The 24,830-nt window shown below is 43.4% G+C and overlaps 1 protein-coding gene across 2 annotated transcripts in view; it reads left to right on the top strand.

The window, feature by feature from the left end:
- Positions 1–9,156: 9,156 nt before the first annotated feature.
- FRMD4B (FERM domain containing 4B) overlaps positions 9,157–24,830 on the top strand; it is a 194,210-nt gene continuing 178,536 nt past the window's right edge. Inside the window, exon 1 of one of the 2 annotated variants that reach the window (XM_039482199.1) lies at positions 9,157–9,191. The gene's annotated coding sequence lies outside the window, so the exon portion shown is untranslated. Of the gene's footprint in view, positions 9,192–12,726; positions 12,785–24,830 lie in introns of those variants that run through there. The other variant, XM_039482197.1, reaches the window with a different exon arrangement.

Raw genomic sequence — 24,830 nt, forward strand, 5'->3', positions numbered from 1 at the left:
TACTTCGACTTCAGCTACGTTATTCACGTAGCTTAAGTTGCGTATCTTAGATCGATTTCCCCCCGTAGTGTAGACCAGCCCTAAGACTATGTAAGTATTGGGTGTCGTGAGTTTGATAGGCCTGAGACAGGAATTGCTAGTGAAGAAAAGTGAACCCTTTGCCTGTTGGCACCAATGTCATTGATCAGATATTTATAAAGTTTGGCAGAGGAGGTGTTTTAAAATTAGCCATATTTGATTTATTTTCCTGCTGCCTATATCACTCTACCTAGCATCCACATGCAACAGCCTGAACATTAGCCTCTGCTTTTTGTGCGCACATCCATTTATACATTTTATACTACACACACAAAGCCACAGAGGATTGATCTTAATCCAGCCATGGTCAGAGCTGGAAGAGGTACATCTGCCTGTAATGCAGAGGAATTTGATGTGTCCATTCTGATTGGGGTTATATTATGGAAATAAGGAATTTGAACATGGTTCAGTTTGGTGCTGAGCATGATGTTTGAATGTGGAGGCTTGTGAATGGAGGTTGATAGCTTTAATGAGTTTTGCACTCAAGTATTTTTATTTAGGGGGCTATTTAGGTATTATGCACACAGGCTCAGAATTATAGGACAGAACTGAAACGCAGTTTAAAAGATGAAAGCTGTATTGTACATTTTCACTGGGTTTATGAAAGCATTATCATATAAGACTTCATGTGTATAAATGACCTTGTTCTTTGAACCACAGATGACTATGACTATGGATGCTCCTGTAGGTTCTGCTCCCTGATACACAGGCTAAGGCTCTCCATAAATGTAATTGTATAGTTCCCTCAATCACCAGAACACATTACACACCGGGAGTATTCTGAAGGCTGAGAGCACTAATGTAGATTCAACAAGTTCATCTTAGACCTTTCAGGGCCACATCAGTAAAGATACAGAGTAACACTGGTGAAAGTAAATGAGATTACTCCTGATTTACACTAGTGTGGCAAAATCAGAATTTGGCCCTTTGAGTAACTTCAGCTCTTATGATTCAACAAGAAGGAGCCATGTATCAAAAATAAGCTTGTTGACCTATTTAGCCAGCTACATGCCTCATCTTTTTTAATGTGTTTCCATAGCCTGGCCTCAGGCAAGGCTAAACAAAAGCCCTCACAGTGCTAACCCAGTTGCAGGCACTGAGATATGTCTGACAGTTAGCAGGGATAGCTGTACCTCTATTTCACAGCTGTCAGAAGTTCATGGAGATGGTAGCGAAGCATCCTCAAGCTTTGGCCATGGCGGAGGAAGAGAGGGTAAAAATAGGTGCAATGGTAAAGCTGCCCGTTCCTTGCTGTAAGTAGAGGGTACATTTCACAGCCCTTGCTCAAGAACTTTGTTTTTGCAGTGAACTATATGCAGGCTGGGGGACAGACTCACTCCCAGTGCTCAGACAAGGGTTCAGGACAGCCCTACAGCCCCCTGCATGGCTGTATTTCAATCTGAGGCACAAGAGTTAGGAGAGTACTCTGCAAAAGAGATGTCTGGATATACGGAGATTGTTAATAGATAAGGGGCCAGTAGATGGCGCTCATCAAAAAGTAGCATATACGTTTTCTAGGATTGATAAATTCTTGTTCGCTGCAAGCACTTGATCCTTCCCCAGTTGAGTCAATGGCAACATTTCCGTTGACTTGTTTGGAAGGATCAGGGCCCAAATGGCTTGCAGTGTGCAGCTCGTAACCGGAGCTATACTTTCTATGCCTCCCTGTGACCCCGTCCCCGGAATTTATGGTCACTGGTCCCATACAATCATGCATACACTTTCCTTGCCCCTTATCTGGTCGCGTCCCTGCCTAATGTTGGGCTATGCATAGCTGGAGCAGAGCCCCGGTGTGCAGAACGGGTTGAGTCCCCCTGCTCCTGAGGACCATTTACAGCTCTCATGCTACTGGAAGCATTTCAGCCAGAGATAACACAAGGCTTCTCTAGGCTTCCAAGTTTGTACGTTTCATGCCCCAGGGCAATTCATGGTGACATCTCTTGTGCTTGATGTTTGTGTCCAAACTAGAGTTGAGGGGATGTGTTTTAGCAACATCTTTTTCAGAAATAAGAAGTTGTTGAAAATTCTATTTTATATAAACTTGCCTATCCCCAGAATTTTGGCAATTAATATAATGCTCAATGAGCATGAGTGTGGCCTAGTGGACAGAAGACTGGGGTTTTAGTTCTAGACCTGTTACTGGGCCACCGTAGGTAAGTCACTTCATCTCTCTGTGCCTCCGTTTCTCCATCAGTAAAAACAAATGATAGATCTCAATGCATTGTAATGCACTTTGAGATCTACAGGTGAAAAGTTGTAGGTGCTATTATTACAATATGGTAAGGCCCTAACAGCTTTGGGAGGCAAGGAGGAGACATTGTGAAAAACGCCATGCAAACATCTCCCTTGAATCCCTAGGGACAAACAGGCCTTCGGAAACAAACAGGGGTAATGGATTAAATGGTTGTTTTCTAACTGCAAAAGATGTGAATGTTTCAAATAATTCCTATGATGCACAAACTAAACTTTCAAGGCGACACAAGCTAACTAAAATAACCCTTGAAAAATTCCACTTTTCAAAGCCTGTATATACATATTAGGAAAAGTGGGGTTCCCTCCAAATCTCAACAGGAAAGACTATTTTAAGACTGAGGGTCTTTCTAAAAGATGGATCTTGATGAACAAGAAGTTACTCTTGAAGCAGTGATCACAGGGTGAAATTCTTTGGCCTGTGTATACATGAGATCAGTCTAGATGATCATAATGGCCCATTCTGAACTTACATTTCTGTGAATCTATGATTTTTCATTGGTTTTAAGCCTATGGGAATGAGAACACATTGAACAAGAACATCAACTACAATGAAGCACAGTATATTGTACTATCAACCCTCCGAATAGCCTCCATTTTCAGGAGACTTCGGAGAGTTTTAAGTCTCAAGAAATAAAGTCTGTACCTTCAGCTGGTTCCCTGTTGTTATTGGTGGACATCTACAAGGGGAATATTCTCTGAGGATGCATTTAAGGCCTGGAACTGCATTTCTTGCATTCCTATTAATTATCCTATAAAACTCTCACTGATTTTAGGGTGTACTAGGAATGCAGGATTGGGCCCTTAGTAAAGTCCTCCTGATCCTTTCTTCAGCTCCTGCTCAGTTTGGCCCCCGGGGTCACTCAGCGCTCCCACCTGTTTGCCCAAGCTGTTGCAGTTAGTAGGTGGTGCCTATTATTATTTATATCTAAGGTTGGGGCCTATTGCGCTAGGCACTGTCTGTACACATAGTAAGAGACAGTCCCGTCCCTAGCAGCACTTAAAATCTAAATGGGGAAAGGAAGGATTGTTAGCTCCATTTTACAGATTTGGAAAGTGAGGGACTGAGCAACTTAATTTATAGCGTAGAGGGGAAAGATGGCTCAGTGGCTGGGGCATTCGTGTGGGACTCAGGAGACCCAGATTCAGTCCCCTGTTTGCCACATGCTTTCTGTAGTACCTTGGGCACATTACTTCATCTTGCTGTACCTCAGGTCCCCATCTATAAACTGGAGATAATGCCATTTCTCTGCCTCATGAGGCTCTTGTGACAATAAATACATTAAAGATTGCGAGGCGCTCAGAAACTATGGTAATGGGGGGGCCGTAGACAGACGTCACACAGGGAATCTGTAACTGAGCTGGAAACGGAACCCAGTCTTGTGCCTTAATCAAAAGTCTCCTGAGGACTAGGATATCTCTTATGTGTGTGTATACAGCCTAGCATGGTGGGTCCCTGATCTGGAATGGGACCTTTCAGTACTGCTTGTTCTGCCACTGCTGCTGTTCTGTGACTAAACAGAGGACCTCAGTGTCCAGAACTGACAATCTGGCACCTTTCATAAGCATTAAATTCACCCATCCATAGGCGGGGGAAAAGGAAAGATTATCAACACTAATGGAGTTTACAATCATTATTAACTCCATTAGCATTAATATTCTTTTATGAGACTAGCAATTGACAAGGCCACATTTAAATGGGGAAAAAAGATCATTGTTCAGCAATGTTACCTAAGAGATGATTTTTTATGAGATACAATTAGTGAGGCTATTTTTCCCCATATTAGAGTGACATTGAACTTATTTAGCAATTAGCTTCGTGCAGTGGAATGGCATCGCTGGAGCTAAATTTATTTTTTTTGAAGCAAAGCTGTTTTGCCTTAAAAAAAATAAATCTACATTTTCAGTCCATGAGATCATTGCTAAGTACAAGTACCAGCAAGCCAGCTTCCAAAGTCTAGGTATGCCATGTCTTGCCATGGCAGTAGACTTTTCATGTAATGTTTTTAATCTTCTAAATATTGCTTAGGCATATCTTCTGGCCAAAAGCAATAACAGCATGGATTACTGAAAATAATGAGAGGAACAAAGAGTTGCATTGCTGCAAAAAAGAATATAACTGACTGGCAAAACAGCTTGCCACCTCAAAAAACCAACCAACCAACCACACTGGAGAATTTTCATGTCTCATTGGTCTTATGTCATCTGGCAAGAAGATGGAAGAGAAAACAATACTTTCCAAAGGACACTAAGAGAAGCAGTGCTGATATTAGAAGATTTCTGTTTTTCTGTTACATGAAACCACAACTATGAGTTCATTTCACACCCATTCTTTTCGCTTGAAATTTACTATCCTCTTTAGCCAGGCTGAAATGAGCTAATCAGAGAGGAAATCATAGTTGATTATGTTGGAAATTCCAAAACCTGGAATACAAAATATAACAAATTTGTAATACAGACGTGGCAGAACAGAGAGAAGTGACTTCAGCACTGTATAACCGCATGACAAAGGCATTCTACACATCAGGAGCTCATTGATGTCACAACGCTGTCTGAGTTTCCCCCTGAAGCCAATGGGACTCCTCGCATGAGTAAAGTTAAGCAAGTGTGAACATGTTTGCTGAATTAGTGCCTTAGGGAAGGTCTAAACTACAGGGAAAAGTCGATCTAAGCTACACAGTTTGAGTTACTCGTCCTCTTTTGCAATGACGGGAGTTTGCACAGTGATTTGGTCAGCATTAGAATCCAACTTTCATTATGGGGAAAGCACAGCTAATTAAAACAATGGATCCCAAGAGATTATTATCTCCATCTCACTTGAATGTCTGTGGTCTTCGATTCCTTTACTTAGCTAAAAAGATGAATTAAAAACACAAACAAACTTATCAGAGAACAGATGGCTTGGTCTTTCAGCAGCATTTCAGGTGTCTCCACACTTTCGGGAAAGGGGAGTTTCTGTTCAGTGTGGGCACAGTGCTTTGTGTTCACTATTCTTAGGAGCTGTGACTCATTTTAGTTAACCGAGAGCTTGTTGAGCAAGAGAGAGAAAAATCGAGAGCTATACTGTATTGATAAAGGTTATGGTCAAATTAAGATCTGTCACAGACTAGGCAGATAACTGAAATATTTCCACAAGGAAGACTGAAACCATCATGATCCAACCGCACCGTCTGTAACCAGAAGATGCTGCTTCTAGGGGTGATATTGCAGCACTGGAAATAATCAAATAGAAATGGAGCGACCATGTAGAGCTGAATGACACTGACTAATCAGCACATGGAATGAGTTTAGGTAGGTGGCAGCTAGCAGGGACTCAACATGGAAAGGCTGTCTATAGTGCCTCTGTGATCACAAACACCGTCCGGACAGCTAGCTGATTTCTTGTCTCCCCAGTGGTACGTCAAGCATGAGGAAGAGGAACTACTAATGGATGGTTACGGTAGATATTGTGCCGTGAACCAAACAAGGTTCTGAAATGGTGCCTCTCAAAGAGGCTGCTTTGGGCCAGACCAAGCCTGGTATAGAAGTGAAGGATAAGCTTGGCAGAGAAGTTGAGTATTAGGCCACATAAAATAAGACGCCCGAAGATTTGAATGCTGACGGAGCTCTTCAGGCCATTGTAATTTAGAGAAGGATCTGAACCCATTCCCCTGATTCAGAACACCACTGAAACTGGGGAGATGCTCTAGCAGATCCAAAGGCTGGGACTCAGACCCGTCTCTAATTTAGTTTAATTTGTTTATATCGATTATTTTGTAATTCAGCACAGAGGCAGCATGGCCCAGTGGATAGGGCACTGGACTGGAAGTAAGGAGACCTGGCTTCTTACTCCTGGCTTTGTCATTGGCTTGCTGTGGGACATTGGGCAAGTCACTTTTCTGGGGCCCTGTTTCCCCTCCAACCCTCTGTCTAGTTTGTCTCTTTAGCCTGTAAGCTCTTCAGGGCAGAGCCTGTTTGTACAGCACCTAACACAATGAAGCTCTGCTCATGGTTGGGCCTGTAGGCACTATTGTCATAGAAATAATTGTCTCCTTGCATATATGCTTTCTCTATGGATTAAATCATAGTCACTTTGCTCATGTGAAGCCAATGGTCCAGAGCCGCAAAGGAGGTGCCTAACTCCCTTTGAAATCAATGGAAATTAGGCTCCTAAATACCTTTGAGGACCTGGCCCACAAGACTACTTGGGAGTAGGATTTGGTCCTGTGTATCTTGTAAAAAGTGCCTTCTATGAGGCACAACCCTGCAATCACGTTTATGTTCCATATACTGCTTTTTTCAGTACTGGAGCAATGACACATTTTCCCCCATAATCTTTTTGATTTGATAATGCTACAGTTATAAAATAAAGAGCATTTATCTCAACTGCTGTACAGTTTGGCTGACCTTTAGAATTTAGTCTCTTCTCTGCCTCTAGACTTTGATTTAAGATGATTTGCAAAAGGCAAATGGATGCATCTATAACAAGGGTAGGCAACCTATGGCACGCGAGCTGATTTTCAGTGGCACTCACGCTAACTGGGTCCTGGCCACCGGTCCGGGGGCTCTGCATTTTAATTTAATTTTTCTAAAATGTTTAAGAAACTTAATTTAACTTTATTTACTTTACATACAACAATAGTTTAGTTATATATTATTGACTTATAGAAAGAGATATTCTAAAAACATTAAAATGTATTACTGGCACGCGAAACCTTAAATTAGAGTGAATAAATGAAGACTCCGCACACCACTTCTGAAAGGTTGCCAACCCCTGATCTATAACATCAAAATACCTGTCATTGTAATTTCCCCTAATGAAGCAATGCAACTGAGACAGTGCACAAGGTGTGTTTTTGCAGAGCAGACAATAAGCCGTGTTTGAAGTTGCTGGGTGTATCAGATGAACATTTCTATGGGTAATCATGCTAGGGCTGTTCATAATCTGCAGCGCTGCATCCATAGGGACTGGCAATGAAGTGTGGGTTGGGGTGAGACACAAGTGAGGTCCTGTAGGGACAGGAGAGAGATTTGGGAGGAGTCAGATAGTGAGCAGAGGTCGGTGACATAGTGTTGTGACATTGCATCATCCTGGGACTTGTGGCAGCTTGATACGAATATGGAAACATCACCATCTTTCACTAGAACCTGCTGGGCATATTAGGGGCACCCCCAAATCCCAAAGCTGGAGCCCTAGAAGAATAGCAAGAGGGAGGGGGAAAAAACCAAGGCACCCTGAAGACAGCAAAAATAAGGCAAGAGAGCCCTGAGGCGTGTGTGGGGTCATTGTGGGAGGAGAGGCGAGAGAACGGGAGTTGTATGAACAGCATTAGCTCAGGTTGTGCAATGAGCATTAAGGGAACTTTAATACACCGAATCATTGGCAAGATGGAAACTGCAATTTGGCCAGGGGGAAGCCTGCACAGAATGCATAGGCAGGTCTGGCTATATTTGTACTTCCGCCTAAAGAAAAAGCACTACATAGGTTATATACAATATAAGGCAGTATATCTGTATTGTAACCTACAGCAATAGGGAATACAGAGACAGACTTAGCAATTGTGGGGCTAGGAGCTATTATCTCTAAAAAAGAAAAACCCAATAATGAATCAGGATGGTACATTGGGATTTTTTTTTAGTTATATCGACAGGATATACTAAATTTCTGGAGAAATGGAGACATATTTTAATTCTTTCACAACTGAATGTCACTATGACTTGCCACAGGGTCCACTTACCCACAATCCTTCTTCTGAGAATGTACAGGACTTACCATTTTGCTGCTTAGTGTGAATGAAGTCAGATTTCTAAGATCATCTGCTCCAGCCTACCGTTGGTCTGACAACCGCCAAACCATCGCCAAAGCCTATGTTGTCTATTCATTACTGTCCATTAGACAGCCTATTACCCTGTGAGAGTGAGAAGCCTGTATCTGTAACACAACAGTACACGTGTATTCTTGTGCATGGCTTATGGCCCTGACATTTCACATCACAGTACAAAATTCAGCCTTTACAGACTAGAGATCTTTTGGAATAAAACCTGTTGTCCAATACACAGCTCCACCGTAATGCAATGAGAGAAGACAGAAACTGTCTATGTTACAAGTCACGGTTAGCAGTTAACTCCCAAGAGGAGGGAGATTGCTGTAGGCACGCTGAGCCTGAGGAGTTACTCACATTCTTCCTGGCACAGGTTTGTTGAATTGCACACAGCAGATCTCCGGAAAGGAGTCAGTCCTACAATGGGGAGGGCAGAGCTCCCCCTCCCTGCATTGACTGCGGCGGGAGAGGGATTCCCTTGTCCTGTGGCCAGCTGGCAGGCACGAGGCACAGCTTCGGTGCTCGGTGTCTCCAGAGCAAAGCATTCCCGATATAACTAAGCGTGTCGCCCCGCTGCGGAAAAATCCCCCTCCTCAAGCCGGCTCCTGCGCTGATGGGGCTGGCCTGCTGCACCCCAGCCTCAGGTGCAGCTGCAAGCCGGGCGGGTTGCACTCCGTTTTCCTTGCACTCAGGGAGCCGAACAGGTCTGGCTGCCTGCAGCGCCGTGCAAGGGAGGGGGATGCTGCCCGCTGGGCGCTCGGGCTTTCCGTGTAACGCCCAGGCGGGAGGGGGGGCAGTAATGGCATGGCAGCTGCCCGGGCGGGGGGCAGTAATGGAGGAAAGGACCGAGCCCGGAGAGCAGCCGCCGCCGCCAGAGGCGTGATGCCAGCTGAGCCCGGGCTGTGCAGAGGAGCGGCCTGACACTGCGCTGCACCGGCAGATCTCCGGGGGGAGGAGGAGGAGGAGGCGGCGTGGGGGGCGGAGAAGCAGCTGCCGGAGCGGTGGAGGGGAGCCCCGAGCTGGCTGGCCCTGGGCAGAGCCCAGCCGAGGCAGAAGGCGAAGGTAGGTGGCCGCATTGTTGTCTGAGTGGGAGCAGGGAGCCGCCTCCCCTCCCTCCGCAGTGAGCTATTGTCAGCTTCCCCAGCAGCCAGGCGTCCCCTCGGCTCGCGCCCAGCCCCAGCCGCCCCCGGGGGGGGCAGGCACCGGGTGGAAATCCGCCCTCCCCCGCCGGGGTGTTGCCAGGCGCCGCTGGGTCCGGCACGGGAAGTTTTGCGGGTTGCAAGGCGTTGTGTGGGGCTGGGGTTTTTGTTTGTTTGTTTGCCTGCCATGCACAGCCAGGGACCATGTGCTTTGTTGTCAGGGGTGTGTGCGGGTGGAAGGAGCTGGTGCATTGGCAAGGAGACGCGTAAGGAGCACGGAGGGAAGGAAGGAAGGAAGGAAGTTACAGTGCAAGAGCATCGGGCCCCTTAAAGAGGCACTTAAAGAGGTGGGGGCTCAGCGTGCTGACAATGCTGCTGCTTTAATACGACCCGTTCTGTCTGGTCGTGTCCCCAGACCCCCTCCTCAGGCTGCAGGAGCGGAATACTAGGAGATTTCTTTTGTCTTGCTCCAGCCCGGGTGTCAGATTTATTCCTGGGTGGGGTGATGCCAAACATTCCTCGGATCTGTTAGCACTTGTAGGGGAAAATCGTTTTTCAATTCTAAAGATCCTCTCACTATAGATGAAGAATCACCTCCTCAGGTGCACTGAAGTTTTCCATCAGTGGAAACTGCCCAGAGAGCTGTTGGCGGTATCTATACTGAGAGGACGCTGGTGGCGTTATCCCTCACCGGTTACTTTTCTTAGTAATATTCAAGGCAATAGAATAATCTGTAACCTACAACCCCTCTTTCCACAGGGGGTTAATGTCAGCTAGGACAGAGTGCTTCCACATGGAGGGGAACAATGCAGTGAGCAAATGGTACTTAAAAAATACAGTTGTACCATTTATACAAAATATAATACTTAAGTCTTACTGGGGGTTACAAAAGAATTCAAGCAGTGTTTTGAATTCCCTGGTCAGAAGAAGCTTATTACTTATTCATGGTATTTGTCTGTATGTATTTATCTATTTGTTTAAGTTCAGTATTATTTGCAACATAGCATTTTTATCTGGGTATGTTGGAAAAGCACGTAAAACCTGAAAGGACAGAGGAGTTTAAATCTTATGTCCAGAAGGATGAATGTTTTACATTACTTTCATTTTACATTGTTGTCAACACTAAGTGTTCATTTCCTATACATAGAAAGCCCAAGAGCCCCCAAAAATTATAAGACACAACCTAAAGAGTAAGTCTGCTACGCTAACCAGTGTGAGATATACCCATGCTGTCACCACACTACCTTAAGGCCACATTTCCCTTCATTTTAAAGAAATAGTTTTTTTGCACTTTATTCATTTGCAACATAAACCATCTGCTGTCTGTACCATCCCTACAAACACTTATACATATGCATACCTACCCTTATCTTTGCACACACGAGTACATATTTGTAGGATCAGGGAAGTGTAACTTAATGTATATAGATTTCCCTTGCTTTTGTTACACTTGCTTTTCCTTGCTGGCCTCATCCTACTTCCTCTTTACTTTCCTAGAATAGCCTCTTTCCCGGTATTGTTTTCAGTGTTTGTTTCCTCTTGTCCTTTTCTTTCTCTCCACCCATTATATCGCTTCAGTTTCCCCCCCTATGTTGTGTTCTTCACCACATGTTTTCTTTCTCCCCGTTCTGCCAACACTAGTCATTCTCTCTCTCTCCTATCCCGCCCCCCTTCTTTTCTAACTTCAGGCTTCCTTGTGCAAGAAAGTTGCCCCAGTTTAGCTAAAAATGTGATTTTAAACCAGTTGAGTCAAACTGCCCAAGGCTACGTGGACACTGATATTTCAGGGTAGGTTAACTAAATTAGGAATAGGCTTAAACTAAAGCAAAATAAGCTACTCTTAAACCAGAAAAGAATATCTACGCCAAAGTTTTCAACCATTTTATTACATCTGTTTAAAAACAATATTTAAGTTTAAACCAATGCAGCTACAAAGCCTCATCTAAATTATAAACTTGCTAGGACATATACCTGTTTTGTGTGTACAGTATGTAAAATAAATGGTCACTTTTTCCTCTGGGCTCACCCACTTCTTTACATACAAGGTACCAGCTCTTCAGCTGCTGTAAATTGCATAGCTTTACTGAATTGAATGAAGATATGTTGATTTACAACACCTGAGGACAGAGTTATTAGACACCTGGGCTCAGCTATCAGTGGAAGTTAGGAGCCTACATACCTTTGTGGAGCTGGGTCTTTGTAGCTAGAGGATTTAAGTAAAATGATAGGTCCCAATAGAAACCCAAGCCCCATCTTCTGGGATACCTACTAGAATATTGTTCCTGTGACTTGCTCAAAGTTTCCATCTTTTATATTCTCTCACCAGTAGGAATATGATCAACTTGAAGCTTCTCTTGCCCTGCTGGATTGGAGCAGGAGCTTTCTCTCTGATTCTCTTTCTCATCCCTCCCCCACTATTTTTCCGTCAATCAAGAGCTGCTGTATGAGGGGTGGTGGGCTCTGCCTTTGGGTGTTCTTTCTCGAACCCAGGCTCTACTCAGAGCTCTTACAGGAGGAAGCTGAGTGAAGTTGACCTGAGTTTTGTCTATTTTACTGCTGGTTGCCGGGTTCCTAATAACAGCAGTGAAAACCTGTTAGGTCTTTAATCGGTCTTCACTCAGAGGTGGCTTGGGAAAGCTCTGAGCACCTGCTTTATCTGCAGACTTAAGGCTGCAATAGTGTGGTTTAATCCTTGATTTGTGTGGCTAGGATTTTTCACACCCAGAAGGTCAAGAATCCAGAGCTAGCCAGAAAACTTTGAAAATCTCAAAATGGAGAAAGAGAATGGTTGAAGTTCTTTGCAAAAAAAAATTTTTTTATTTTATTTTCTGACCTACTTGAAGCTTGGGGTTTTTTTTTTTGGTTTGTTGCTTTTTTTTTTTAAAGTGAGCTCATTCTGTAGAAGTCAGCAATATGTGCCTCAGAACGATCTGTATTCCTTTGAGGTGAGTGGATTTTCGAGGTTTTGTCTATGCTATATAGAAATTCACCTTGCTGGTTTCATTGGGCTTCTGTGGATGCAGCCGATGCCAGATTGGTCTTTAGTCTTCAGTTTAATTTTGATGTACTGAAAGCTCCAAAAATGCATGCCACTGAGACTGTACAATTCAGTTAATTAAAAATATACATGTTATCTTAATCAAAAGGCAACAATGTCCAGTTATTTTCTTTTCCTTAAACAACCCCCAGACTCCTTTAATTTGGAAACATTAGCGGAGCAAATGAATTCCTGAGGTCTAACTTGCAGGTGTCTCTTTTTCTGTGGCTTTCTGCTAGTAGGTTCCTTTTACTTTCATGAAAGCTGGAATGTTTTATGGCCAGTAAAACTACTGATTCCCTAGAACGTGTCTTAGCAGTGGAAGTCGGGGATGTTGTACAGTTTTTTGCTAGAATTAAAAAAAAAACTTTTAAAGCTCCTTTGAAAAAAAATGTTGGGCTTTTTTTTGTTTTGTTTTGTAGATACTTAAGAGTTACCAGATTTGTCAGTTGTGAACTTTGCTAATGCAAGTCATACAGGTAAACACCAGCACCATCATTATCAGCCTTTCTAGCAGTCTTAACAAAGAAACTATGGACTGGGAAGGGGGAATGGAGAATGAATTGCTTTGTCCACCTCTGCAGTGTATAGGAGTTTGGTAATATCCCTTTAAATAGTTTGTGGACAAAAACCACCCAGACCCCATTGGGTGCCAAACAACTGTGTTTGTTAACTATATACAAACATACAATCACAAGGAATAGTTACACCTATACACTGCCGCTGGGTTGGGTTAAGGTGGCTTCTGCAGTATGGCTCCCCATCCTCTACTAGCTGGCTCACAAACTATTTAAGGGGATGCCACCCAGTTCCTGTACACTGCGCACACATCTGTCTCAAAAGATGGTCCTTTGAGGGACAGGGGGTGGGTGGACTGAGACATGAATGGGGGAGGGAACAAGGGGTGGGCTGATGTAGAGAATCCTGCAGTACCTTTGGATAAAAGAAGACTTCCAGGGCCAAATTCATCCATGTGTACACAGATGCAACTCCCCTAGATGAATTGGGCAAATCCACTAAATGGTGGTGTAAGTTCAAGTGGGGTATAAATGAATTAGAGGGTGGGACAAGTTACACTGTCTTACCATTTTCAGACCCTTTCTATCAGCCATGTGTCACTGATGCTGTAAATGGAAGATGAACAGAGTCTCCCCAGAGCGCTTACTAGATCAAAATCCTCCATCAAAAGGTGTGAGGATGGGAAAATCAAAGGCGTGTTTTAAGTTTACAAAACTTCCAAGTTTACAGCTGTATTTTTATGGCAAACAATTAGGTTAATTTTTCTCTGGATGTTGATATTTCAGCTGTACTCAGAACATGGAAAAAAAACAAGTCAGAGGCTGGCTTCCGTTTCAGAAAACTTGGGCCCATCTTATAGTGGAGTGGTAGTTCCGCTCCATTTATAATCACAGTTTGTTAGCATGTGTTGTTGGGTGCACGTGGCTTAGAAAAGTTGTGATCTTGGTTCTTACGGTGGGGTGATGCTTGATCTGTCAGGGTAGGTGAGATCAGAAATGGAGCCCTTTGTCCTCTAAGCTTTCTGGATCACAACTGTGTATAGCCCATTAGTGAGTTACGAAATGCAGCTATGTGTAATGACTAGCATTTAGGGTCATATTCCACTGTCCATTCAAAGTGGTAAGCAATACACGTTAATTGAAACTCTGTGGAGATAGGATGTGGTATATGCTAGGTAGGAAGGCCAATAACTGAAGAAATACTAACATTTCCATTTTGATATCAAGTAGCAAAGTTTACGGACCCGCAAAATGGTGTGGTACCATTTGTAAAGATGTCATATAGGTTTTAACTTTTAAATGGTTAAATTTAAGTGAGAGGAGGTTTAACTTGTATTGTCCTGATTTACACTGACATGACGCCATTGATTTAAATGCGTTGCACCTGATGTACAGCACTATCAGTGAGAAGAGAATAAAGCCACACATTCTTTGTACTGTACCTCTTAGCTAAAGAATTCCACCTTGTTCTAAATGGCATTCTGTGAAAGGATAATAGATATATTTGACCCAGCTGTGCATGAGAGGCAGTGGAATGTCCATAATTGGAGATAGGCAAGGCTAGACTAGACACTCCTATTGGGAATTCATTAGAAATAATGATGCCAGACACTGCAATGCAAGGGAAGGATGAGATGACCTACCAGAGAGCCCTTCCAACTCAAACGATTCACTGAAAATGCCAATGTCTTTCATTGTTTCTTCCGCTCCATGCTGATTTCAACTGACAGCTTCAGCACAGGACCAGACAAGGGGTTGACCAGTAATGTCAGCTGCTGTCTCTTTGTTGCACCTGACTGAACCAATCAGATAAACTCGGTCAGTGCAAAGAATCTGAGTGAACCAGATATGTGTGGATGGGAGAGTTCTGAGAGCTGAAGCTTGCAAAACGAAAACCTTGCTTGCCAGATTTCAAATCTCTGTGGAATAGCGCTGTGTCCATCACTGTGTCTGAGCGTGCTTTCAATTAATCTAAACAGGGTTGCTGGCTATATACATATAAAATAGGCTTATAACCCAAAATCTAAAAATTAGCAAATGCGTGGGAATTTATTTCTGGAGTAGGTAATGTTAGTATTTTATTGCAATGTCACAGTAAAATGGGCTGCTTTGTATAGAAATTCCTATTACAGTATTGAATGTAAAGATTTGCCTGTTGCACAGCAAATTTAATTAAACACCCACATTTTGCTTAAGGATTTGGGATCCTGATCAGCTAGGGACAACTGTGGAACATCCATAGTCACATGACTGCTCAAGATGTAGATGGCCAGGTCACTAGAGAACGGGCTGATCGAAGAGAAGTGCAGGTTGAACACATGTTGGTTTTGTAATCAGAGGTTCAGATGAACCAGTGCAAGCCATATGGTGCAAGACTGGTCAACACTTGAAACCTTTTGGATAGCCAGACCTATGATTAAATCAGGCATAGTGTATGGTAACTAGGTCAGCGGGTATTAGATGAGCTGTGTGAATGTCTCTTTGTAACATTCCAAAAACACATCAACATTTCATAAAGACATTGCTTATCTACAATAGCAGTGTCCTAGACAGCTTAGAATATATACAGCGGGGGGGGGGGGGGTTTGGTTGGTTGTGTGATTTTTTATTTTTTATTTTTTTTTAAATGGGGTCAAGACTTTGCTTCCAATACAATGCTTAAGTGCTACAGAGAGGCTCTTATTGTTTTGAATTGGCTGGATCCAAGATTAACCTTCTGCAGCCTCTTCTCCAAACATGTTGCATCAGTGCTTTCAGCAACCGTTAACAATGCCATGTTTAAATGGGATGGGTTATGAAGAGCAGATGAAAAAAGCTTTCAACACTGTCAAATGCACTACCTTGAAACTACAGGAATTTCTGGAAAATGTGTAATGGACATTGAATGTTTACACACTCCTTCAATTAGCCTTTCATGTGATTTTTTTAATTTATAGCTTAGTCATCCCATCTTAATTTTTCAGAATAGGGTCACGTATATGTGTTAATTTTAGTGTGAGAAAGCCTCTGTTGGTAGACTGTATCCTGTTCTTTGATGGGTGGATGATATCTAAGACTGCTAAAAATGTTCCAGATCTTGATTTGCTGTCAAAACTTCAATGCAAAGAAAGGAAACAAAATTTGAATTTTATCTTTTACCAGCTCTAACTATAGCCAACTGCTAGAAATAGATAAGAAACATATGATTTGTTGTCTTAGAAGTGGGGTCCTGCTCCATGACGATGGCGCCTATGGTGATAAAATAATTAAAGGGCCACTGTGCAAATTGTTGGGTCTAAAAATGTACACAGCACTATCCTAGAAGCATAAAATGTTGAGATGATCGACATTTTAAATCATCATCTTCCATCTCCCTACCAATGCAGGAATGATCCATATTGTACAGTCCAGTTCTAGATTGGGATTTTCAAAGGAGCTACTTAACGCTTACAACGGAATTTAGGTGCCTAAATCCTTTGGGGTTCTTTTGACTATTCAGCCCTAGAGTTTTGTCCGAACTAACTTTAAACTGCGCTCAATTCCTTTGAGACAGAGTTCCACAGGCTGAATTAATCTTCCACATTATAAATCTCTCCTATATAATGAATCCGTTCCCTTTTTAGTTCAGTATGTAGCAGAGATTGTTTACTGACTCTGTTTAACAATTGTATGGCCGCCTTAACCAAAAAAAAAGAGCTGCATGTTAACTTCTAGGCTAGCACTCGTGCAGTCAGTTTTTTGTTTGTCGTTGGAAAGCAGCAAAATAAAAGATATTTAGGTGATTCTCTCCCCTTCCCCCACCAAATCAATATCTTAACCTAAGTGTAGATTTTTTTTTTGTGGGTCTCCTTCTTCCGCTAGGATTTAATGTCCTGAAATTACATTTTATTGCCAAGCCATTGACAAAAAGATGCAAGACCAAGGGTGAAATCCTGGTTCCACTGAAATTTAATGGAAGTCTTGCCATTTGACTTTACAGCCAGGATTTCACTGTACATTTATTTTACTTCACTTTATTATTTGTATTGGTTTTATTAAAATAAGTGATATATTAATAATACAGTAATATTTTACTAGTGATAGTGAGGATGAAATGGATTACTGTTGGCATATGCAAGCAGTATTGGAGGGAGAATTTAAAATACTTTATGCGACCCTGGATATTTCTCTGAGGTGGGGACTAACCTTTCGCAGATATATCTGGAAATTCAGAAGCCTGCTTTCTAGCATATGCTAACCTTAGTTGACATTGTAATGCCCTCTGCAGCTATTATGTTAGAAGTGTACAAGAGAACCATTATGCTATGATTCTCATACTGTGGCTTGACTAGTTATGGCATGGGAGCTTTAATGATGTCATTTCAAGTGCATCTCAATTATCATTGGTTTCTGATGGCAAAACTGGAGTCCTACCACTGCTTTCCTTCTCCTGTATTCCCTGGCTCTTCCCACTGTTGTTTAAATAATGAGTTTGTCTGGACCTGGCTTTTCTTCCTACTCCAAAACATCCTGACATCTCTCTACTGCTACTTTTTTCCATGTTCCCCCTTGCTCGTGTCTTCAGCTGGCAAAGAAACAATCCAATTGAGCATTGTCAGATTAAACTACTCAGCTAGATCTGACTGTATAGCAAGGATTTCTCTCTACTGTGACCATTGCAGCAGATGAAGTGTGCCTAGATGAGAACAGGCTGGACAGAGATGAAAATGTTTTCCAAACCTTCATCATTGTGACAGGGCAGAGTGGCCCCACACCGGTACAACAGGGGTTAATCCTTCTCTCCTGGCAGAGGAAGCCACGCCCCAGAAGCTCTGCTGGGCATGCTCCAACTGGAGATCAGATATAAAGGCCTGCAGATCAGCTCAGTCTGGGATGACCGCTGGAGGAGAAGGACGCACGCGAACCAGGATCTGGGATGCAGCCAAGCCAAGGCACGACCTGAGGCCCCGATGGAGGGCGTCACAGGGGAGGAACAGACCGGAGGACCCCCTGCCGCAGAGGAACTAGTATTCACGTAGGAAGTGACCCGGGGAACTATAGAGATAAACGATGTTAAAGCTGTATTGACGCTCGACGTGTTGCGGGCGGGTCCCCGCCGAGCGAGTGGCAAGGAAAGCTTGCTGCTACCAGGGCCCTGGGTAGGGCGGGCCCAAGTCCCCCAACCCCCTCACCCCCAAACCATGAGGGTTTATATGGACTCTGGCCGCTAGGCCACACTACCCTGCTCAAAAAAGGGGTTTATATGAACCGTGGCCGCTAGGCCATGCTACCCCGCTCATAAGGGGGTTTATATGGACTCTGGCTGCTAGGCCGCGCTACTGCTCCAGGCAGGGAGACAGTAGAGAAGAAGGCCGAGAGGCAGAGGGGCAGCCACAAGGATGGGAGAATGGTGAGGTGCGGACACCCCATCCTACCCCTGCCACAAGGGGGCGCTATGGTGACAGGCCTGCCACAATCATGATCATTGGTGCTTGTACAATACAACAATATGACTGGAGCTGCACAAGACAAAAATGAAAATGGACCCTGCCCCAAAGAATTTATAAACTTCAAGACAGCTACAGGCAAGACATGCCTCACTGGGGAACCCAAAGGAAGGAGGTCACTTGAAAATGTTTTTGTTTAACGTAAATTTGTCTTAATTTTAAAAATTTCATCAAAGAGGATTGTGTTTCCCAGTCTGTTAACGTTCCACTTGTGCGTTGTCCCAAGAAGAACTCCAAGCAGGGAAGCAGTTACTTCAGTTTACTAGTGAAGCGGATGCAAACTGGGACTCTGATTACACAGCAGTATGACGACCCAATGTTACACACCTGAACAATCCCATTGACTTCCCTGGCTCTATTCTTGTGCGTGAAATTAAGCACATATATAATTATTTTCAGGATCAAGACCTAAACAGATTCAGGTCCCAAAGCAAATTTAACTGAACTAAAATTTTAATGACACTTTTCAGTAAAACCAATTTACTGCGTATACGTTTCACATTGAGCAGAGGTATGAAAATTGGAGCTTCAAATAAAGTGCTGCATCACTAGATTGTGTAGATTATTTATAATCCGGTATTTAAATAAAGTAAAATAAAACCATTTTAAAGAACTTGCCCCAGAAAAGGAAATGTGGTGGAAAATTAATTGACTCTAAGGTACTTGATTGTCAAAACCTAACTGGGGTTTTATCAAAAACATCTTTGCTATTAGAGGCAACTTACTGAAAAGAAAGGTTTTTAACACAGCAAATATGTGAGAACTTCTAGAAAGCATGGACTCAAATTTCCCCCTCCCTCTGCTGTGCCAAAAAAAAAAAATGGAGCCAGATAACTACTGGAAACTTGCCTAGCTTGTCTATTGCCACATTCTTCTGGAAAGTAGGATGTATTTCTGTCCAGCATAATGAAGTGCTAAGTCAGCAGTGGCCAACCTGAGCCTGAGAAGGAGACAGAATTTATCAATGTACATTGCCGAAGAGCCACAGTAATATGTCAACATCCAGCTCCCAGCGCCTCCCCCCATGCCTCCCATGATCAGCTGTTTTGCATGCTCAGGAGGCTCTGGGGAGGGGAGGGGAGCGGGCACAGCATGTTTGGGGAAGGGATGGGGGCTTTAGGGGAAGGAGTGGAGTGGGGCAGAGCCAGGGCTTGAGCAGTGAGCACCCCCCCCCCCCCCGTAGCTCCAGCCCCAGAGTCAGCATCTATGCAAGGAGCTGCATATTAATCTCTGAAGAGCCACATGTTGCTCCGGAGCCACAGATTGGCCACCTCTGTGCTAAGTTATCAAGCAGGGGAAAGCTGCCTTTGCCAAGGAATGTTTGGACCACGTTACCTTTCCTGATCATTACTGCATCAAGACCGTATTCTGAAGCTATAATGCATTTGTCTGTTTGACAGCCCTGGAGAATGAAGTCTTGCTTGTCAACAGAGCATGGATTAAACTACAGTCGCCTGTCAATAAGCCTTAACGCTAACCATGTGAGACCACTTCTCTGCGTACAAGGATAATTCACTTACCATATCTATTAGTCCTTGCTTTCTTTGCAGAGACAGCCAATTGGGGCTGTTGTGGGTATCCCTTTCTCCTAGAAAGTGATTGAGACAAGTCGTTGTCTAGTAGCAATTTTCAGTCACTAACTTGAGGGAGGTTTGAACCAGAGACTTCTCAGGTGATAAATGGGTCCCAATTCCCTGAGCCACTCAAATCTCTGGCAACTGTAGTATGTGGTAAGTGTTTACCAGAGTTTAGTGTAAACTATCTGGTGTTCTTGTCAGGTTCGCACTAAGTGCTCTTCTGGCCTCCGAACATTCAAAGTGCCCTAATTCCATATCTGCAGCTAAGGAGGGGTTGTCATGAAGTATATCAACACCGGTTGACAGATCTATTAATACATAGGGAGAGAGATCTACTGAACTGCTCACCTCATTGGCAAAGAGGCAGGATGAGAGTGAAGTGGAGGCCGAAGTAACTAGTTTTGAAGAGAAGAACAGCATCTCTTCACTTACAAAGTTATCCTGCCACGGTCTGTGGAACAATTTGACACATCAACATTTTTTTTAAAGTAAACGGGATTCAAGACCGAAGGGTTTTATAAAAGCCTGAATCAAAGCAGCCCATTCAGGCTAAAATAAGACCAGGCTTTAATCCTGTTGTGGAGTCCAGCCTCATCGGAGCTCTTAATTACCGACTTCACTTCTCTAACCCCATTCCCACCCCTTCATAGATTAGGGACTGGCTTTTAATAGAGTTGTTTAAACCAGGGGCCCTCAGCCTGAATCTCTGTATCCTTAACCTAATCCCCTCCACCTCTTCTTCATGTAGGCAAAGTCCATCTTTAGCAAGGCGTTAACTCCTCGTCTCCCAGGAGTTACACCTTGTCACAGTGCCCGTTCAGACTAGTTACACCTGTTTGCCCATCCCAGTGAAAGAAATCCCGTTGCTTGCTTTTCACATATCCCAGTATAACTCAAATGGAGCCTTCGCTGCATGAGAACTTTCAGATGAGGCCCGTTTTGTACCAGGCACACTTACAGATATTTATTTGCTTGAGTAGTGCCTTAAATAGAGTTGTGTGGGATTCTGAGTGACAAGCGAATAGGGCCTTTTTGTTAAGTTTAATTTTGACACCTAGTATTTTTCTTTTTATCTAACTACATTCTAGTTTTGGGCTAGGTGTCTCGGTTCACTTGGCGTTTCTTCTATCGCTGTCAGTAAACGTGTAATTTTCTGTGTGTGTGTTTCATGGTTTCAGAGTTCTGCACTCCCATCATCTTACAATGAACATGACTTAGAATTCTCTTGTAAGAATCGCTAGACACCGGTGGAGGGAGCACTGAATAATACTCAGAGGATGCCAGATTAGAAGGAAAATAGCAGAAACCTGTTTAAATGAGCAGTCAGATCAGCAGGACGCTGCGAGGCAGCCTTGTGCACTGGGTGGATGATAAATACTGAAATCCCGGGGGGGACTGAATTGACTGTGGGGTTTGTAAGGGGATACAGAGCCTTTCAGTGATAGGTTCCTGGTCTGAGGCCAGGGCGAGGAGAGGATCTTGATAAATGGGGAGAGATTTGGAGAGACCGGCTCAAAATAAGCAGAGGAAAAAACAGAGTATAAGGCAGGGGATCTCAAACTTCATTGCAGCACGCCCGCCTTCTGACGACAAAAATTACTGCTCGACCTTAGGAGGGGGGACCGAAGCCTGAGACAGCCCAAGCCCTACTGCCCGGGGGGGGGGGGGGAGGACAAAGCCCGAGCCTCACTGCTCTGGGCAGGGGGGGGCCAAGCTGAAGCTCAAGGGCTCCAGAGCCAGGCAGGGGGCCTGAAACCTGAGCCCTGCCCCCTCGGGCTTTGGCTTCGGCCTGGACAGTGGGGCTCCGGCTTTAGCCCTGGGCCCCAGCAAGGCTAAGCCAGCCCTGGTGACCCTATTCAGAAGGGGGGCGTGACCCACAGTTTGAGAACCGCTGGGTAAGGTATGTCATTTCAGTAGAGCGAACACTGAAGAATGATCCTTGAAACTAGAGGGGCACACAGTACTGAAAATGCAAAGTTTCCGGTATTTGGGTTCCAGAATGTGGGGAAATGCAGGACAGAATTAGAGCTAGGACAGTGAATGTCTGGCTCAAACGGAGAGAGAGCAATGGTGTGTAATATGACAGGAAGATAGTAAGATCAAAAGGGAAAGCCTGTAAAATGGTGGTCCGTCCATTTATAATGTATGGCATTGAGTGGGCAACGAAGAAGAAACATGAGCAAATGATTTGTCCCACAGAAATGTGAATGTTGATATGAATGAGTGATGTAAACATAAAAGACCACGTGAGGAATGTGTGTGTTTAGAGACATGCTCAGGGTAACATCCATAAATGAGATGGTTTGGTCACCTCCAGCACAGACCTGACAACTCTGTGGGTAAAAGAGTTCTACAGATCATGACTGAAAGAAAATGACAGGCCAACCAAGATGAACCGGTGGGATGTCCTAAAGGAAGTCATGTTAGCATGTGGTGTGAGAGAGGATATAGCATTGAACAGAGAATTTTGGAGGGAAAGGACAGGCTGTTTCATGCAATGACCTCTTCTTCACATCACCTAATGTTTCCCTCCTCCTTCACACTCATGGGTTATTGTACATGATAGTCTTGAGATATAAAGATTATATGGAAGGATATTTTGTTAGAAGCACATTTTTTTACTTTATGTGGTATAAATATATAGCTATATGACATTATATTGTATCATGTATTCTATGCAGAAGAACTGCCATCAGGGCATTAAGGAATTGACTGCTCAAAAGTTAGGAAATGAAGTATAGCTTTTCCCCCTTCTGATACAGGATTAAGCTATACCAGCATAAAGTTGCTTTATACCAATATAAAGCCCATGCTAAGGGAGTAGTATCACTTGAACTGTAGAATCATAGAATGCCAGGGTTGGAAGGGACCTCAGGAGGTCATCTAGTCCAACTCCCTGCTCAAAGCAGGACCAATCCCCAGACAGATTTTTGCCCCAGATCCCTAAATGGCCCCCCAAGGATTGAACTCACAACCTTGGGTTTAGCAGGCCAATGCTCAAACCCCTGAGCTATCGCCCCCTCCCCCCCCATGTATGTACTGGTATAGTTAAAAGAGGCACAACTTTCTAATGTAGACAATCTAAGCTATGCAGTGTTGTTGTAACTGCATTGGTCCCAGGATATTGGAGAAACAAGGTGGGTGAGGTAATATCTTCTATTGGGTGAGAGAGACGAGCTTACCCAGACTGCCTCTTCACGTCAGGAGCTCTGTGGAAGTTCAAGAACTTGTCTTCCTCACCCACAGAAGTTGGTTCTATAAAAGAGAGCCAGTTTTGGGATTGGTGCAGAAGTGACTAGGAGGCCACTGAGCAATAGGGTCAGCTAGCTTCCATGTAACTCAATTTGTAGCAGTAGAATCCTAATTACGCTCCTGCTTGGGTCATACAAGTTTTAGTATTTGCCTGAATTTTGGAGAAATTTGTATGCAACATTCAATTAGAAAACCTTGCATACGAAGTAAACTTTGTGTGTGGTGCCAGCAGGCAGGCCTGTTTGATGGGATTTTTTTTTATGACAGCAGGTGTATGAATATTTCATTGATTATGTTCTCAACCTTTTTTTATGGAGGGAAAAAAATACACAGAGGAGTTTTTATTTTCTAAGCCAAAAGCAAATCAAATAAACCAATAACAAGAAAATAAATGTTGGTGCATTTTGTGTGTGTGTGTGTGTGTGTGTGGGATTTAGAGTGCAGTGTCTCGTTTTTCTACCATGTTTGTAGTAGTTGAAACGACTATAAAATCCTCACACCATCCATACCGTATGTGTGTAATGTATGTGCGACTATCCTGTGTACTAATGAAATTCAACTAAATGTTCCAGGCCAGTTATTCCATCCGTATTTTCTATACTAGTATAGAAAATAAATCTGGACTTATTGGCATTAGTGGAGGGGAAAATATTATGGCACAAATGTGAAGCATTGATGCTCTTCGTTTACCACTTCCAAGAAGCTGGAGCCCAATCTGCTCTCATTTAAGTCAGTGGATATATACTTAAAGAGCCCTATCTTAAAGTTCACCCTCAACAAAGAAAACATCAGTAGAAAATGCTTCGGGTGAAATTCAATGAGCCAGGATTTCACCTATGTATCAAGGCAGCTGAGTTGTTATGTTAGGTCCCAATCCTGCAATGAGCTCCATGTTGGCAGACACCACTGCAGGATCAGAGCCATCAAAACTTTTAACTTAGCCACATTTTATTTCATGACTTCAGTGTTGCCTTAGTATTGATTTCTGCGTTTATGCTGGTGTATCCGAGACCAGAATTGGGCCTGTATAATGCCGCCTTCCCCATACCACTACGTTCCTTATGGCTTTGTATGCTCATCTCATCTGTATGAGAACACCTAGTAACCAGAAATAGGCTTTCCTAAACACATGGCTTTTTCGGTTCTGGCTTTCAAAGAACAGTTGAAGGAAGTAGCGTGTTAAGCTCATAATCTTATTTATATGGCATTGTGGATGCAGTGCAGAAAGTTTTCTTCCTAATCTCTATCGCAGCATGACCATATTTCTTCTGGAAATAGTGCTTGGCCAAACTGTTGGTAAACTGGACTTGCAATTTAAGATATCTTAAGATTCCTTATTAAGAAATAGAGGCAGGAGATAGAATATTATGAAATGGCTGGTAGTACTGACCCCAGTTTTTAACTAAGTTTGTTTCCAAAAAGAATGGTCTCTTCCGACCATCCTAAGAGTTGGTGGAGTAATAGAGATTGCATTGTGCTTCACCTAGGGATCAAGCATTGGTTTAGCTTCATCTCTCTTTAGTCTTCTCAAACAATCGGAGTTAAAGGAAAAAAATAAATGACAGCGTGTTCTCTGTACAGGATGGAGGTAATCAGTCAGTTATGGAGAACAAAGTAAGATTTCCACATCAAGGCAGTATAAATCCAATGCTAGTGTAGCATGCTGGTGTTCGGGATTGTGATCCTAATGCTGAGATATGAAAAAGGGACAGG

This window comes from Mauremys reevesii, linkage group 7 (genome assembly GCF_016161935.1).
Source record: "Mauremys reevesii isolate NIE-2019 linkage group 7, ASM1616193v1, whole genome shotgun sequence".
Taxonomy (NCBI): domain Eukaryota; kingdom Metazoa; phylum Chordata; order Testudines; family Geoemydidae; genus Mauremys; species Mauremys reevesii.